Raw genomic sequence first — 18,420 nt, 5'->3', positions numbered from 1 at the left:
TCTTTTCATCTTGATTGTAGTTTCCTTTGCTTTGCAAAAGCTTTTAAGTTTCATTGGGTCCCATTTGTTTATTTTTGTTTTTATTTCCATTACTCTAGGAGGTGGTTCAAAAAAGATCTTGCTGTGATTTATGTCAAAGAGTGTTCTTCCTATGTTTTCCTCTAAGAGTTTTATAGTGTCCAGTCTTACATTTAGGTCTCTAATCCATTTGGAGTTTATTTTTGTGTATGGTGTTAGGGAGTGTTCTAATTTCATTCTTTTACATGTAGCTGTCCAGTTTTCCCAGCACCACTTATTGAAGAGAATGTCTTTTCTCCATTGTATATTCTTGCTTCCTTTGTTATAGATTAGTTGACCATAGGTGCGTGGGTTTATCTCTGGGCTTTCTATCCTGTTCCACTGATTTATATTTCTGTTTTTGTGCCAGTATAAAATTATTCTAAAACACCTTATTGCATGGTCTTTGTTAATAACCTAGATAATCTTCTTTTGACATCCTAATTCTGTCTGATTTAGATTATCTTTCTCTTGAGTCCCAACCTGATCAGTTCCTTCTATAAAAGTAGCCAGAAAGTCTATTCTACCAATAATTTTCTCTGTAGTCCCTTTACACTTTTTTGCTAGGGAAAGTTAATGTTCAGTAACTGAATTTACCCCTGAGCTAACCAGCAAACCAGGGAAGTGTGGCTGCCATCAGTATATTGATCAACTCCTTCTGTTCTTTATAAGTGAATTAGAGGATTGATGACAGAAAATGGGATAGTTGGCAAAGAAAACTAGTTTCTGGAAAACAGAAAGAAAAACAATGCACTCAAATTTAAAGATGTGGACTCTGTGATGATTACGGAACATTCGTGTGTCCAATATAAGGTCTGGATTAGCTCTGCCTGTGTGCTCCCCACTACTCTTTTCAGGGCTGGGGCTCACCCTCCTCCAGAACATTGTTCTGCTTTCACTTCCAGAGACGTCTTCCGCAATATATCCACATCCAAGTCCTCCACACCCTATGTCATCACTCTATTTTCTGACTATCCATATTTATTCATATCCATAATTATCTTACTATCTATGATTATCATGTTTGTTGATTTGGGTGTCCACTATCTCAACGGTCCCCAACCTTTATGGCACCAGGGGCCGCTTTCATGGAAGACAATTTTTCCACGGACGGGAGGGTGGGAGGATGGTTCAGGTGGTAATGCGAGCCATGGGGAGCGGCAGATGAAGCTTCGCTTGCTCACCTGCTGCTCACCTCCTGCTGTGCTTCCCGGTTCCTAACAGGCTGCAGACCAGTACCAGTCCAAGGCCTGGGGGTTGGGGACTCCTGCTCTATCTGCTTCCCTTCACTGGGATATAAGCTCCAGGACAGCTGAGGCTAGATCTAGGCTGTTTCCTGCTGTATCCTCAGTGCCTATAACAGTGCCTATCATATAACAGGTACTCGATAAAAGTTTGCTAAGCAAACAAGTACAATACATCACGGTCCAGTGTTTTCCCCTGCAAGATGGTGTACACTCAACTAAGAATAAGGCCTCTGTTCCTTTAAGAGATGCTCTAAGAGCTGGTAAGATTATAGGAATCACATCAAATTTCAGTTGTGATAAAAATGTCATTCTGGTAATTTTTTTTTCTTTTTTATATCACGTATTGGAAAACCTGAAATATAAGTTTATGGGTTAAATTACAACGGAAGTTATTTGTGACAAAATGTGAATTTAGGTGATCCTTCAATTTGTCTCTTATTTCTTTGGGAAAAAGAGTTCAATAGGGCACAGGTTTTGCTCTGTGAATAACAAGCAGCATTTAATTACAACAGACAGAATGGGAACAATGTTATTTACACTGCAGTTACCTGAATTGTCCAATGATAACTGTTACTTAATCGCTGTCAGCTCAGCAGTGCAGTCTTAGGAGAGCAATGAAGCTCTGGGTTCTTGTCATTTCTACTTTTTATTTACATATTTTTGGTTAAATTTGCTTAAATTTTTGCGGCCCCATTTTATTGTGTAAAATTGTGCTCATTTCTTTGAAATAAATTTTTTAGACAATTTAAGATAATGAATATGAAGACATAATTTATATTTTAAAATATTTTCAAGCTTACTGCAAAACAAATCTGAAAAAACATAATTCTGTTGACTTTTACATTAGGAAAGATACAAGATTCAATTCTGACTTCGGAGATGACACTTAGCTTTATGGATTACAAAGTATGTAATTCTAAAATAAATTTGTTTAGATTGATTCTAATTGTCATGTCTGTTTTATTAGGAAATGTCAAAGGAGTGATGTAAAAATGATTCATGAATTTTCCCACAGTGAAGACCAAATTCGGCAGGTGTTTTCCTGGGCACCAGGTAGGAATAAGAATAACAAATTGGAAAGTATTCCATGGGATAGGTGGGAGTTAGTGGATCAGAAGAACTTTTTCTGTTAAAATCATGCTTTTTTATTGTTTGGACTTTCTAAAATATGTTTTAGGATTTTTTAAAAAAGAGTAAACAAAATTTTAGAAAAGAATATAGCATGCAAATTATTTACATAATTGACTTAAATTGATATGTTTTTAAATTAAGTAACCTGTTACAAACATCTAAACATATAAATGCCATGCTTGCTTTCCCAGCACATACACTAAAATTGGAACGATACAGAGAAGAATGGCCCCTGTGCAAGGATGACACGCAAATTTGTGAAGCATTCCATATTTTTTGGTGTTGGGAAAGTTGGAACAGCCACACGTGAATCAATGAAGTTAGAACAAACCCTCACACCATGCACAAAAATAAACTCAAAACGGCTAAAAGACAAATTTAAGACATGACACCATAAAACTCCTAGAAGAGAACATAGGCAAAACATTCTTGGACATAAATTGTACCAATGTTTTCTTAGGTCAGTCTCCCAAGGCAATAGAAATAAAAGCAAAAATAAACAAATGGGACCTAATCAAACTTATAAGCTTTTGCACAGCAAAGGAAACCATAAACAAAACAAAAAGACAACTTACGGACTGGGAGAAAATATCTGCAAATGATGCGATTGATAAGGGCTTAATTTCCAAAATATACAAACAGCTCATACAACTCAAGAACAACAACAACAACAAATAACCCAATCAAAAAATGGGCAGAAGACCTAAATAGACATTTCTCCAAAGAAGATATACAGATGGCCAATAGGCACATGAAAAGATACTCATCATTGTTAATTATTAGAGAAATGCAAATCAAAACTACAATGAGGTACCACCCCACACCAGTCAGAATGGCCATCATTAAAAAGTCTACAAAAAAATAAAAGAAAATAATTAAAAAATAAAAGAAAATGGTCAGAAAAACCAAGGGGCAAGATGGGAATAAAGATGCAGACCTACTAGATAATGGACTTGAGGATATGGGGAGGGGGAAGGGTAAGCTGGGACAAAGTGAGATAGTGGCATGGAGATATATACACTACCAAACGTAAAATAGATAGCTAGCGGGAAGCAGCTGCATAGAACAGGGAGATCAGCTCTGTGCTTTGTGACCACCTAGGGGGGTGGGATAGGGAGGGTGGGAGAGAGGGAGATGCAAGAGGGAAGAGATATGGGGACATATGCATAACTGATTCACTTTGTTATAAAGCAGAAACTGACACACCATTGTAAAGCAGTTATACTCTAATAAAGATATTTAAAAAATTAAAAAAAAATAAATAAATAAAAGTCTACAAATAACAAATGCTGGAGACGGTCTGGAGAGAAGGGGACCCTCTTACACTGTTGGTGGGAATGTAAATTGGTACAGCCACTATGGAAAACATCATGGAGGTTCTTCAAAAAACTAAAAATAGAGTTACTATATGATCCTGCAATCCCACTCCTGAGCATATATCTGGACAAAACTATAATTTGAAATGAAACATGCACCCCCTATGTTCATAGCAGCACTATTCACAACACCGAAGATGTGGAAACAACCTAAATGTTCATCATCAGATAAATGGATAAAGATGTGGTGTATATATATATATATATATATATATATATATATACACACACACACACAAAGGAATGCTATAATAAAGAATCAAATAATGCCATCTGCAACAACATGGATGGACCTAGAGATTATCATACTAAGAGAAGTAAGTCAGATAAATACAAATACCATATGATATCACTTATATGTGGAATCTAAAATATGACACAAATGAACTTACCTATGAAGCAGAAACAGACTCACAGATACAGAAAACAGATTTGTGGTTGCTGGAATGGAGGGTGGGAGGGATGAATTGGGAGTCTGGGATTAGCAGATGCAAACTAGCATATATAGAATGGATAAACAACAAGGTCCTACTGTATAGCACAGGGAACTATATTCAGTATTGTGTAATAAACCATAACGGAAAAGAATATATCTATGTATAACTGAATCATTTTGCTGTATAGCAGAAGTTAACATAACATCGTAAATCAAACTATACTTCAATAAATAAATTTTAAAAATAAAATAAAAATGTCAAGGGCTTCCCTGGTGGCACAGTGGTTGAGAGTCCGCCTGCAGATGCAGGGGACACGGGTTCGTGCCCCGGTCTGGGAGGATCCCGCGTGCCGTGGAGCAGCTGGGCCTGAGAGCCATGGCTGCTGGGCCTGCACGTCTGGAGCCTGCGCTCCGCAACGGGAGAGGCCACAACAGTAAGAGGCCCATGTACCACAAAAAAAAAAAAAAAAAGTCAAGATACTACCATACAACCCAGCAATCCCACTACTGGGCATATACCCTGAGAAAACCATAATTCAAAGAATCATGTACCAAAATGTTCATTGCAGCTCTATTTACAATAGCCAGGACATGGAAGCAACCGAAGTGTCCATCAACGGGTGAATGGATAAAGAAGATGTGGCACATATATACAATGGAATATTACTCAGCCATAAAAAGAAACGAAATTGAGTTATTTGTAGTGAGGTGGATGGACCTAGAGTCTGTCATACAGAGTGAAGTAAGTCAGAAAGAGAAAAACAAATACCGTATGCTAACACATATATATGGAATCTAAGAAAATAAATAAATAAATAAAAGGTCATGAAGAGCTTAGGGGTAAGATGGGAATAAAGACACAGACCTACTAGAGAATGGACTTGAGGATATGGGGAGGGGGAAGGGTAAGCTGTGACAAAGTGAGAGAGTGGCATGGTCATAGATACACTACCAAACGTAAAATAGATAGCTAGTGGGAAGCAGCCGCATAGCACAGGGAGATCAGCTAGGTGGTTTGTGACCACCTAGAGGGCTGGGATAGGGAGGGTGGGAGGGAGACGCAAGAGGGAGGGGATATGGGAACATATGTATACGTATAGCTGATTCACTTTGTAATAAAGCAGAAACTAACACACCATTGTAAGGTAATTATACTCCAATAAAGATGTTAAAAAAAAAAGAATGAAAATAATTCAGTATAGACTCATATATTCAATTTTTTCTTCCAAGGACAATAAGTACTTAGCTTAAAACTGAAATGTTTGCTAGTTCCCTTTCATTTTTTAGAATTTTGTGTACAAAAGAGGTTAGAACTTGTCATAACAAATTATACACCTTGATGGTTTGATCTGCTTTCATGAATTAGGCCCTTATTTTAATTTTCTTGGTTTCTGTAAGTCTAGGAAAGCTACAAACAGACAGGAAAATGAAGTAAATACAGAAAAGCCAGACAGCAAATACTTAACCTAAATAAATACTTGATATTCTAATGTCAAGATGCTAGTAAAACCTAGTCTTCCTGTTAATGAACAATCTTTACTAAATTAAATGATTTTAGCTAATCAACTTTGGCATCAAGCCAGAAATGAGTACTGACTGGGAACGAACAAAGCAGACAGCACCGTATGGATATAAGATAAACATACTTTTTAGAGGTGGGATGTGAAAAAAGAAAATATGGTGATGGTACTTGAAGAAAACCAGATGGTTATTAAAGTGGCAGTCTATGCAGGCCAAGGTGGGTGTGGAGGGAGCTGAGTGAATGCAAGATTTCTCTCTGAGAAAGGAGGAAGATGGTTTTAGAATGGCTGAAAATATGGATCCTTAAAATTCCTTAGATTCTCTTTAGGCCAGCTCAATGGTTCAGAAAAGCATTTTAGATAATTTTGCTCTCATTTTATCTTAAGTATGTTAATTCACAAAATGCTTCGATTAACCAAAGCTGAAATTTATTAATCTAAAAGGAAATTTACAGCTTCTTTCAGTTTGTATACTGAAGGACACAGAGCAAAACTTTTCTAACTTAAAATTCCGATATCCACAAGTGGGAGATATGCTGAGTAAGATTTCTGTAGCCATCGAGAAGCTGGAATAGTGCTCTGATTATCTATTGCTGTGGAACAAACTACCCCAAACTCGTTGGACAAAAATAATTACTCGTGTTGCTCATGAGTCTGCAATTTGGTTAGGGCTCATGCATTGCCAGCTCTGGTGGCTGAAAGGTTAGAATGACTCAATGGCTGGGGGCTGGAATCATTCGAAGTCTCATTCACTCATATGTCTGGGGGTTGATGCTGGCTGTTGGCCTTAGCTAGGGTTGTCAGCTAGAATGTGTGCACGTGGCCTCTCCCATGTGACTGGTAGGCTTCCTCAGAGGAGGGTGGCTGGGTGTGAAGAGCCACTACTAGCCCAGAACTCAGGTAGTAGGAGCTACCAGTTTCCTAAGTCTTTGGAGCCAGAAGCTGGCACAGTGTCACTTATGCTGTCCTCTATTTGTCAAACAGTCACAGAACACAGGACCAAAGGGAGAGACAGAGCCTCCATCTCTCAATGGGAGGACTGTCAATTCTAAGACCGTCTATAAAAAACCACCACAGACAGCAATCCCATCGCCTTTCCCTCAACGATTAAGTTGACATATTTTCCGAGCAATCTAAAATTATCCCGTTACTCAATAAACTGTTCAGATATGGGCGGATGAGACAATATGCAAATTACTTTAGTACTTAAAAGCTTTCAAGACCAGAGTTGAAAGTCACTGGACACACTTCACCTCATTAAGGCCTCATGCAGTTTAGTTTATTAAGGTGCTAGGCAACATACTTCATTGTAATATTAAGTACGTAAAGCCATGCTTCCAGCAGCATAATCTGATTCTTGTGGTATCTGAGTGTTTAGAACAGTAACCATCAAGGACATATTATAAGGGGTTTGGACATCATCTGCCCTTGGGATGGGAATTCATGTCAGGAACATTCTTCATAAGAGGCAATCCTCTAAAATAATTCTTGGTCGTTAACACTTCCTAAGAACTTGGAAGATTACTAGAGATGAACGCTGACTAGCTAAAAAAGGAAGGGAAATGAGGGGTGGCCAGTGAACTGATGGGATATTGTTAGCTGACCTCAAGATATGGAGGAATCATTCTGAAGTGTTTTCCTGCAGCATAACCTTTCATTTGGATTTAGTCACTATGATCGCTGCAATCATTGACAAGGACTTGCTCCAATGCCTGTTCTTTACATAGGGTTGTCTGCAGAAGACAGGATCTGGATACGCAGGAAGCTCAGCCTTTCTCATATCTCTAAGATTTAGGTACAGATGCATTAGTCTGGAATCTTAAGGTAATTTATTAACTCCATTTGTGCTGCATCTAACTATAAAATATAAAAATTAATTGATTCAATGCAGAAAAATTTCCCCATAATTATAAAAATCACTATTTTCTGATGTCTAATTGACCCAAAACTAATCATCTTTTCTTATTCTATCTCAGGTTCCAAGAAGTATATTAAACATAATCCTTAAATAGTGGCATACCATTCATTTAACAATTATTTATTGATGACCTATTTATACCTGGCACTCTTTAGGCACTTGGGATACATCAGTGAATAAAACAATGGTCCTTGACTCTTGGAACTTATATTCTAGCAGGGGAGAGACAGATAATAAATAAAAAATGTATAATATAAACACATTTTATTATAAATTTATTCATTTATTTTCTATTTATTAAATACTTTTACATGACATATCCTGGTTATTCTGTTTTCCCCACTCCTCCCCAAATCCATTCTCTGCCCTATGAACAGCACCCAGGCTCCCTTGCTAGGTGGCTTCTGGTTGAGTTGGGCCAATGTGAGGTGTATGTCAGGTTACTTCTTCCCTACTTCCTCCCTACTTTGGGCTGCATTTCTGGCAAAAGCTGTGTCCCTGCCCAGCTACACCTCCTCTTGGATGTCTTCCTCTTGCAAGGCTCTAACTCTCTCTGGATTCCAATAAACCACTGTTTCCCTCTGCTCCTTCTTCAGGTCTCTAGGTGTCTCATTATTCCTTATCAGTTCCCTTAACCTTGACCACAATTCCTCAATCAGTCCTTTCGTTAGTCTCTTGAGATATTTTGTTTCTGTCATCTGAGATATTTTGCTTTCTGCCAAGATTCTAATTGATCATCATATTAGATGATATGAGAAAAGAGTAATGAAAGCAAATTAAGGGCATCAGGAGTTGGAGTGGACAAAGTAAACCTCATTGAGAAAGGTGACATTTGAATTTGACATCTGACTTGAAGGAATCTATGCATTGCCCATATTTAATTTAATTTTTATTAATTTCCCCTTAGGCTCACATTCCTAGTCTAATTTTGATCTTTTCTCTCCACAGATAAATGCTTTTATTATGGGTTCTTTTACATATATATATATACACACACATATATATGTATACATATATAATGTATATATCTGTATATATGCTTATATAAAATATACATTGTGTCTTATTATGTGATATGTATCACATATATGTGTATATATAATTAGTTATTATACATATATAATGTGTCTATATATGTGTGTGATATATATCTCACAAATGTGTACATGTGTATAACACACATATATAATACATAATGTATATTTATAAATACATATATACACATGTATACACACTCATGTATATGTCCATAAATAGTATGGTATTTGTAATTTGCATAAATGGCATCATGTTACATCTCACTTAGCTTAATTTATAACTCAAACTTATGTTTTTGGAATTTATTCATGATAGATAGGTTTTGCTAATTATGTTAACTTGTATTCTATCACTGTCATCTAACATTTTATTTGTCTCTTCTTCAAGATGACATTTAAGTTATTTTCAACTCTTTATTACTGTAAACAATTTTGGCGAACATTCTTGAACATATCTTTTTGTATATCTGAGTAAGATTTCACATTCTCAATAGATACGAAGCTCTTAACTGGAGTAGAGCTTTCACTAAAAAAGACAACTTCAGGAAATAGGTAAAATTAACAAAGAAAATTAATCAAATCCCATTTTGGTGGATTCTAGGGGAGCGAGAATGGCATTCTTTATTCTTTTTTTCACTTTAAAATTCAACAGGCTGTTTCACAGAAAAAATTCCTCAAATATCAAGTCACCCAGCCAAAACATCCTGAAGCATAAGATGTAAACTCAACAAAAAGATTCTGAAATTTCTGTCTATCATATAACCGAAAGGAAATATGTTTGAGATTAAATGTATTCAAGGAGCTGCAGATCATTTTAAAATATATAATATGGATCATAAATTCATCATTACCAGAGACCTCCAAGTTGCATGAAAACAAATCCTGGAGGAATCCTGCAGTAAGTTTTTTCTTTCTTCTCTTTTGAATCTCATGATATGTTTCAATCTACAGCAGAATGCTTATTGCGATCAGTAACAACCACCTACTTAAGTGTTTTAAAGTATCTTTAACACTGGCATTTGAAAGCGAAGTAAGTCATTGGGTTGTCAGCCCAGTGATGCTTGAGTAATGACAATGATTTAGGCAAACACAAATCATGCTTCTTATTGGACTATCTGATATCTAAAAAATAAACATGAAGCTAAATAATATTTCATAATGTTAATTTGTTGTTTTTCTTCCTATCTTCCCCTCCCCTCCCCCACCTCCATTTCAAGCAGGTTGCCAACTTATGTCTTCTTTGCACCTGGAGCACAGCCAAAACCATTCAGGAGATTATGCTGTCTACTACTCTAGAACAACTTTTAAGAGGATTAGTGGTTATCTGAAAAAATATGGTAGAGTTGGAGTGGGGAAAAGGAGGGGTGAGATATAAGAGTTTGATGGCTCTTCAGACCAAACATGTCTGGTGCCCTTTGGTTCAATGCCAACAGAAAGTAACCTGACTTGAGAGAGGAGTGATTGGGTATGTGTTAGGACAGGTAGGACCATAGGCAACTTTGGCAAAATGCCTTTGCCCCCAGTAGTGGCACAGAAATGGCAGGGAACTGAGGTAAGTGAAGGTCTTTATGAGTTAATTTAACCAATGATGGAGCAGGGTAACCAAGGATGGGGTGAATAACAAGAAGATTGGGGCAGAGTAACCAAGGACCTATGGATAACCAATGGCTGAATGGACTCCCTGCACCCCAGCCACCTAAGCATTGCAAATATCACAGATTTGTAGATAAATGAGAGTGAAGGACACCTTGCAACATTAAGGTTATAGTCTGAGTTTTGTTCCTCTCTCCCCCTGCCAGTCAGACAAAAGAGGCAATTGAAGTTAAAAAATTAAGTGGAGCTTTAGAAAAGAAAGAATATTATATTTCTTATACTCCTGAGTTTGGAGAGTATGACTTATTCATACTTGATGATAGTAACCATGGTGTTGATATTCCTCAAGAGTCTGAGTTATGTGATGGAAAGTCCAGTGCTTCACTGAACTTGAAGACCCCAAGCAATCTCCAAAGAGGTGCTACAGTGGGCAGTTGCCACTTCTACCCGTTAGAACAAAACTGGAGGAATGTAGACTAAAAATGCAACAAGTATTAATTATGTGAATGACACAGAAATCCAGGAACTCCCTACAACTCTGCAATGTTTGAATGCTGGGGCCAAGGCTTTACTCTATGTGACCTGCACTCAATACTGTTACTCTCATTCTCACATCTCTCCAGACTCTTTGGCCAGTAATTCTCCTAAACATTCTGAGCTTTATACTTGCTTCTCCGGGCTGTAGGTCTGAGTTTTGCTTCCTCTAGTACTCTGAGGTCAGCAATTGTACGTAATTTCTGAAGACCAGGGAGGTGAAGTTGTCATTCAACTTTTCCTTTCTGAGTTCTCCCCTTTCTCCTTTAAGAAACACTTTGCATTCTGAACCCTCTCTATCTTGCCAGAAGGCATTAACAAATTTCCCTCTCTGGAACTCTGTCACAAAACTTGGCTCCTATTCCCCTCTCACCATCAGCTTATTGTCTCTTCCTAAGACTGATATGAATGCACAAAGACACACTTCTAATAACAACGATTGTAGCAGTGTCCTATGGTACAGTTTTTCCTGAGTGAAGTGTCTGTGCATGATTTATAATTAACAGTAACATTACTTTTCCTCTTGGATCAGTCCTTTTGTTTTTTTTCCACCCACTGTCATCATATATGTCAAATTGTTAGTACTCGACTCCCGTTTACTTGTGGACTCTTACCAGCTTTTGGTTTTTATATGCCATTCCATGGAGGCAGATCCTGACAGATTTTCCAAATACCACTCAAGTAGCACATTTTATCTTTCTTCCACTAATGAATAACCTACACAATCTCTTCACCTTAAGCACTCATCATATAGAAACACATGGTTAATAACATTGGCCATCTGAAAACAAAGCAGCAAATACAGTTTTATTTCTCATTGAGAAAAGAAAATATATTGCCTAGAGACACAGAAATAGTGACAATGAAATGGAGTCAAGAAAGGGCTGAGGGCTTCCCTGGTGGCGCAGTGGTTGAGAGTCCGCCTGCCGATGCAGGGGACGCGGGTTCGTGCCCCGGTCCGGGAAGATCCCACGTGCCGTGGAGCGGCTGGGCCCCTGAGCCATGGCCGCTGAGCCTGCGCATCCGGAGCTTGTGCTCCACAACGGGAGAGGCCACAACAGTGAGAGGCCCGCGTACCACAAAAAAAAAAAAAAAAAGAAAAAGAAAAGAAAGGGCTGAATGCAATTACAAAGTTTTGTAGGAGAATGGGAAGATGATGCAAAGAGAAAACCAAAACCTGGCCTTCTGTCCCTCCCCCTTTGTAGTTACAATCTCCCACTGGACGCCATCTATCATGTGACTTTATTCTAGAAGGTTTTACTGGTAGAAACAAATACCAGGAGTTGTCCAGATCATCATTCCTCTTTATAAAATTACTTCCTTAGTGCTTTTTTCTGAGTTTGGCCCAAACCAGTTGGCCAGAACAGTTCCACTGTGACTTATTTTGATCCAATAACTTCTCTCTCTTTCCATTTTCTGTGGTTTAATATCATTAGTTACTTAGTAAGTAAGTTATTTAGTAGATAATATTGATATTTCAGAAAAGTGTTTGCACTTTTCCAGTATTTATCGGCTTTAGGATAGTAGCAGCAAGTGCAGGGTTTTTATTAATGAACCAGAGAATTTAAAATACCAAAACCAGCTGTAGCACTAAAACTTCAGGGTTCTTATTTCCTTGAGTTTGATTTGACTCCATATTATTTTCCACCTCTGGGCAGTAGGAAGGTAATATATGTGCTCTGATGAGTGAGCAGTGGAACCCAGTGGGAGACAGAATGTGATAGTAACACAAATGACAGAAGGTTAGTGATAGTCTCTTCTGCTAAAGGACAGAGCAAAGAAAGTGGCAGATGTCTACAATTAATTCCAAAACTTTTATACAAGCTAGAATTGAATTTTAAATCTCTTGCTCAGAAGAGTCAACAACAGCATGACGTCCATCCATAATTCATCATTTTTAAAATGTCTTACAGCATGTCCAAGGGAGCACCAGTTTAGAAATAAAGAAATATGGATTCTTATCCTACCTCTAGTATCTACTTACTGTGACTTTAAGTTTTCTATCCTTCAGTTTCCTGATATTTAAAGAAGGGTTGCGTAGTAGTTTATGAGACTAATGCTTATAATTTGAGTTAATTGTAGGGCAGTTAGTTATTTTAATATGTTTATAAGTAATTTGCACTTTTAATCTATTACTACTTTCAAAAATGAAAAATTGCTGGGCATTTTTCTACATGCATGTGTATTTTTTTCTCATCTCACATATGGGTCTAACATTTTTCCACCTAGTCAATTTGTGAAAATTCACAGTTAACAAATATTTAAAATTATGATATAGTCAGTGAAGGTGTTTTATTTGCAGAGGCACAATTGCACCTTATCACTTGTAGAAGACATATACTGATTGTTAAATAGCAGTTTTATTCATTGATAGAAGTTAATGAATTAGTGCCACCTGACAAGTGCTATTGAAAATGAAGGAACAAGATACAAATAGAACAGGAAACATAATTTTTCTTTCAAAAGAATATAATCCACATATTTTTGGCAGAATTTCCTCTTTCTATAATAAATTTGGTTTGTGCTAAAGAAATGTACCTAGATGATGTTTTGGTTTTTTTTAAATTTTTTTTTGTGGTACGCGGGCCTCTCACTGCTGTTGCCTCTCCCGTTGCGGAGCACAGGCTCTGGACGCGCACGCTCAGCAGCCATGGCTCACGGGCCCAGTCGCTCCACGGCATTTGGGATCTTCCCGGACCGGGGCACGAACCCGTGTCCCCTGCATCGGCAGGCGGACTCCCAACCACTGCGCCACCAGGGAAGCCCCTATGATGTTTATTTTTGCTTCACAGACATAAGATCTCTGATTGGCTAATCAGTTCTGCCCAAGACCTGATGCAATACTGGAACTTCAAGTTGTTTGTTACAATGGTTTAGAGAAGGTTGTATCCTAGTGATTTTATATATATATATATATATACACACATATATATGTATATATATGTATATATATATATTTCCTTGCCATTATATTATATATATATTCAGACACATATCTTACAATTATTTATTTAGTGGTAGGTTTGATGTGTTTGACGACAATTTCAAGATGCAAATTTAAATACATATTCATGATCCTTGCTATAGAATCAATAAGCTCCCCCCTTTTTAATAAATGGATGTTTCCCTTTTACCATGAAGGAAGAAAATCTGTTGGTATCTATATTAGATACGATTGGATTCTACTATCTATGGCAGAAAATAAAACAATAGCAACTAAGAAGATATAAGTTAACTTCCATCTCACATAAAGTAAGTCTGGAGGTAGATAGTATGGGTTTTGCGGAAACTTTCAAAACATCAGAAACTCAGGGACCTTGTAGTTCCCTGAACTCCATTTTCTTTGATGTGATCCTCATCCTTATGTTCCAATATGCCTGCTAGAGCTCCAGCCATCTATATCTTCACTCCAGGAAGCAAGATGGAGGAAAGAAAGAAGAAGGATACAGCCGTTCTCTTGTAGGACATTACCTAGAAGTCTGCACTCAACTTTTCTGCAACCATCCCGTTGATTAGAACTTAGTCCCGTAATCATATCTAGCTACAAGTGTAGTGGGTACCAGTGTGCCAAGGTTAAAAATAAGGATTCTGTTACTAACAAGAAAGGGAGATAATAGATATTGGGAAGCCACTAGCAATCACAGCTACCATGCTACTGGGCATGTTTCCAAATGAAGCCATGTTAAAAAAAAAAAAATATATATATATATATATATATATATAAAAATATATATATATGGAGAAATATATATATGAAGAAATAGATCCTCCTGAGATACTCATTAACCCTACATCAACAATATATTTGCACAAATATTCATTGATATGTCCCCTTAAATATTCACTTCATAAATTTGTTTCTCAGTTGAAAATAATGTGCCTAATAACTGGGCTCATTTACATAAGTAACTTTTCGAGGTAAAGATTCTCTTAGTGCAGAATATAGACAACCACGTCTAAGTCATAAAATTTGTCATCTCTAAAAAATTCAGCCAGTACAAAGGGTATAAGGAAAATGGTACAGATTAACCTGAATGGAAAAAAATGAATCAATTCCTTACTGTATATTACTTTATAGGTATTATTATTTTATGGTCCAACTTGGAGTTAAATCCGTGAATGTACATTCATTGTCCTGACCTCAGATTCAGAGTCCACTGATAATTGTTGAGAGTCCATGCATTAGAAACTGAGCAAAATGCTTTTAACTATGAATTCTTAATTTAAGTCACACAACTCTGGAAGGTGCTACTAGACTGTATGGCTAGTGTGTAAACCACAGCTGAGAGAACTTGGCTACACTGGCCAAGGTGACACATCTGAGCAGAAAGCTTGAGTACGAATCAGACCCTCTAACACCATGTACTTTTTTTTGGTCAAACTGTTGCTCCAGTAATTAACTGACTCTCATGTTGAGCATCTAAAGAAGAGATATGCATACAAATCTCATAGCTCCAAACTACAAGAGACAGTATGATGAGTGTCTTAAATCTTACAATAGTTGATGTACAATGAGCCGCCTTTATACTTTAACAAATATAGCATCCTTGAAGCATGAGTGGATATAAGCCTGGTTGCAAATGCTGAAAGGCTGGAGGACAGGAAAGTAATTTACAATAGAGACTTGAAATAATAAAGAATAAAAATACATTATTCAGTACTTCTTATTCAAGGATACTAGAACGCTGTATAAGCCCATAGAGCAGGGGTAAACAAACTTTGTAAAGAGTCAGATAGTAAACATTTTAGGGTTTACAAGCCTACATAGTCTTGGTGGCATATTCTTTGTTTGCTTTGTTTGCAATCCTTTAAAAATGTAAAACAGATTTAGTCCAGCTAAAGCTGGACTTGACGTAGTTTGCCAATTCCTGCATGGCGAAGTAATTATTTTTATGTTCAAAACAATTGCAAAAATCAAACTTCTTGGCTTAGGTGAAAAGGTTGATTAGAAAGTTAATGCTCTCCACCTAACCCATGGTAAAACTAAATTATGAATCATAAAATTGAAATCAAGAGTGGCAAGAGACAACTTGCTTCTGTATTATTGGGTCCCAGGACTGGAACCTTTAACTGATGTTCTAGTGCAATCATAGCAGCCATCTTCTGAACTGTCCACTCTCTCCTGGCTCTACTCCTGCACATAAACAGTATTACTCTGCTGCTCTGCATAAAGAGAGATGCAGACTTGGAAAATTAAACTACTTAATCAAGGTGACAGAGATTTTCTGCAAATGGGGAACGTAATAGAGAATTAAAGAGAAGCAATCATGTGGCTTTCATTATTCTTCCTACTCAGAATCTACCTTCTTAGAGTAAGTAGTATATGATTTCTTAGTAAATAGGAATAATTGTGAAAGGTGTATTTGACTTGCTAAAGATGGTATTGAACTCTCTCTATGTATGATTATGCATATTTCCCTATCTTTTCTCAATGAGTGATCCACCATAGCAAGCAGCTGCTATGGAGCTATCTGATTTACATACTGAATGCCTTAAACCAGGGGTCCCCAACCCCTGGGCCATGGACTGGTACCGGGCCACACAGCAGGAGGTGAACAGCAGGCGAGCAAGCAAAGCTTCATCTGTATTTACAGCCGCTCCCCATCGCTCGCATTACCGCCTGAGCTCCGCCTCCTGTCAGATCGGCGGTGGCATTAGATTCTCATAAGAGCACGAACCCTACTGGGAACTGCACCTGCGAGGGGTCTAGGTTGCGTGCTCCTTATGAGAATCTAATGCCTGATGATCTGAGCTGGAGCTGAGGTGGTGTTGCTAGTGCTGGGGAGTGGCTGCAAATACAGAGTATCATTAGCAGAGAGGTTTGACTGCACAGAGACCACAATAAATCGACTGCTTGGAGACTCATATCAAAACCCTATCAGTGAGTAGCAAGTGACAAGCTGCATCTTACGGAGTAGACTGGACATAAGCAACACACTTATGGGTGTCACTGTCTCCCATCACCCCCAGATGGGACCATCTAGTTGCAGGAAAACAAGCTCAGGGTTCCCAATGATTCTTCATTATGGTGAGTTGTATAATTATTACATTATATATTACAATGTAATAATAATAGAAATAAAGTGCACAATGAATGTAGTGTGCTTGAATCATCCCAAAGCCACCCCCCCACCACGGTCTGTGGAAGAATTGTCTTCCACAAAACTAGCCCCTGGTGCCAAAAAGGCTGGGACCTGCTGCCTTAAACTGTCCGGATGAAGATAATACAGTCACGGTATCTTCTGTTTTCCTTTATTTAATTTACTAAGAAATCAGTAACTTAAGTGGTAGTCACATTTTCAGGCTCATAAAACTTCAAAAAGATGTTACTTACTTTCAGATTAGGTGTTGACTAAACTATATGCTCTCCGAAGCCTCAAAATTTTGATTGTTCAGTGAGAGTATATTTCTTGGTAACTCTTTAAAAGCTTTTACTGAGAGCATGACTGTAACAAAAAATCAAGTGGATTATGGGCTTTCATCAGTTCCCAAAGGTAACTGTTCGACTGTAATGCAAAGTTATTGTAATTATTGCTAAATTCATTGTGGCTGGCATCACCACAGAGCTCCCACCATTAGAAAATTACATATGCATTTCATCGAAAAGCTCCTAACTATGGACACTATTTTTACTGCTTTTGAACTGTAACAATTCTGGTGCATGGTAATTAGCAGTGAATGTGAAAACCCAATTATGAAGTAATTATACTTCTCATGGTCACTCTATCATCTCAACTGTGCATTCTGCTTTCTGGCTGTTTGACTTCAAGCCAACCACACCAAGCAAGACTGAAGCAATAATAAAATCAGAAACATAAGGCCATTGAATGTATGTTTTCCTCTTGATTCTAATTTGTCTTTGATTCAAACGAGAAAACCCAAAGAGCTAATTAACTAGTCCTCGAGGTAAATGCCAAGATCTTTAAAGTGGATGGTTCATGGGATTTATTCCCTCCTGGAAGCCAACTGTTTAGCTTCAGAAAATAGGTAACAGGCATACAAAGCATAAATCTGACCATTTATAAAAGACAAAGCAGCAGGAAGCTTATTGATATTCTTCTCTTTTTATTTTCTTCAAGCTGTAGGCTTGACAGCTAGTTTTTCTGAGAATTGATTGCTTGTACAAAAGATGAACTTGAAACATATTCAGTTGTTGATGGAGGAGGAAAAAGTGATAAAATATGAAAGGCTGTACTTATATGCTGATATTGAATGAAATCCGTAGCAATGAGTTTCAGTCTGATTATTAAATTATATGTGTTGGTTTTATGCCTGCATAAAATACTCATTTGTTTTAGATTACTATTTCATTTCAAAAGGGTGGCCTTGGGAGGAGTGACCTCCTGGACAAATGAGCTAAGAGTGGAAGCCATATACATGACATGGTCAGGGTAATTCAAGAGGGCAAAGCCATATCTTCATATTAGATGGGCAGGTATTCATTCTCTTACTCATGCTAAGGCCCCACACAGCAAATACAGCCACAAATACTTCTATTATCCTGCACGTCCATACAGTTCCTTAAAACAGAAGGGTAGAAAGCATTCTAGCAAATATGTCATCTACCCAGG

At 37.5% G+C, this 18,420-nt stretch overlaps 1 long non-coding RNA gene and 1 pseudogene across 1 annotated transcript in view; one reads left to right on the top strand and one right to left on the bottom strand.

Moving 5' to 3' along the window:
- Nucleotides 1-18,420, bottom strand: part of LOC114890171 — a 234,915-nt gene that overhangs the window by 152,893 nt on the left and 63,602 nt on the right. The window lies entirely within an intron of this gene.
- Nucleotides 2,615-2,712, top strand: LOC114891407 (annotated as a pseudogene).

This window comes from Monodon monoceros, unplaced genomic scaffold (assembly GCF_005190385.1).
Source record: "Monodon monoceros isolate NGI ecotype Baffin Bay Population unplaced genomic scaffold, NGI_Narwhal_1 Super_Scaffold_11, whole genome shotgun sequence".
Classification (NCBI taxonomy): domain Eukaryota; kingdom Metazoa; phylum Chordata; class Mammalia; order Artiodactyla; family Monodontidae; genus Monodon; species Monodon monoceros.
This window is presented reverse-complemented; position numbering and strand designations above follow the sequence as displayed.